Raw genomic sequence first — 1172 nt, forward strand, 5'->3', positions numbered from 1 at the left:
GTTTATCATCATCCTTTGGAATAACTACTCCATTGGTGAAACTTTTTACCCACGGTTTCTTAAATTCATTCGTTACATCGTGAGCATTAGCTAATCGAATATAATCGTCTACGGTTATCTTATCTTTAGAGTAACCCTTAAACGTTTTTATTTCTTTTAGAACACCGTCGGAAGTTAGAATGATATTGTATTTAATTTTTGGCGCTAAATATAAACCAAATATAATTCCACCATCACCGTAATCATTCTTTCCTTTACAATAATCATTTTCGGACACCAATCCACCTTCATTTAATTTATCCCAATTGCTAGACGAAATGTATAAACTATCGGTATTCGTATAGTATATTTCAGGCTTATAAAATCCATCTATCACGCGAATAAAATTATTCATTATTTTTTTACTGTGAGATAAAACGACTGATCCCAAATGACTAGGTGTTAGTCGTGTAGATTTAGGAGGTGTACAGTCAAATTCTTTTTCTTCGTCATTAATTTCAACTATATATTGACTATCATTTACTTTTTCATAGTTTATAACGTGTGAATCGAAGTTGGCTTTTTAAGTCACTTCACTCCATAGATGTCTCGATGTAGTTATATCCTTTTGAATAGATTTACCATACAATGAATTACCTAATAATTTCATGCAATTTCTACCCACAATAGTACCTTCTCGTTTATATTTATTTCTTAGATCTCTCAAAATTAAAATATAATCTCTATAGGGTGGAATTTTAAAATTTTCTTCGTAAACTATACCATCTAATATTTTAATAATTCGACACCGGCTTTCACTATTTCTTGAATATCGACCGATGTTAAAACGTCGTGACAGAAACCATTTCTGAACCTGATTTTAGTGATAGTTTCCTTTTTACCTATTCTATTCGTGAAAGTGATTTTATCTTTAGCTGGTATGGGTTGGAAGAACATGTTGGTAGGATATTCAAACCAGACTTTTAAAATAGCAGTTCTAGGTCTGAATTTCTGCTCATTAAAGAGCTTAACAAATTCTTTATTTTCTTCTTGTTGAAATGGTCTACCACTTTCCGCTCTCGGATATTCGCTGTCTAAATCCGACATGGCGGAAGCGTACAAACCGTTAGCATCAAAGGCCATTAGTTTAGAATAGTCCAGCTCTTTGAGTTTAGCGTGAACTTCCGTTTATC

Source organism: Lottia gigantea, assembly GCF_000327385.1.
Source record: "Lottia gigantea unplaced genomic scaffold LOTGIsca_41, whole genome shotgun sequence".
In the NCBI taxonomy this organism is placed as follows: Eukaryota; Metazoa; Mollusca; class Gastropoda; family Lottiidae; genus Lottia; species Lottia gigantea.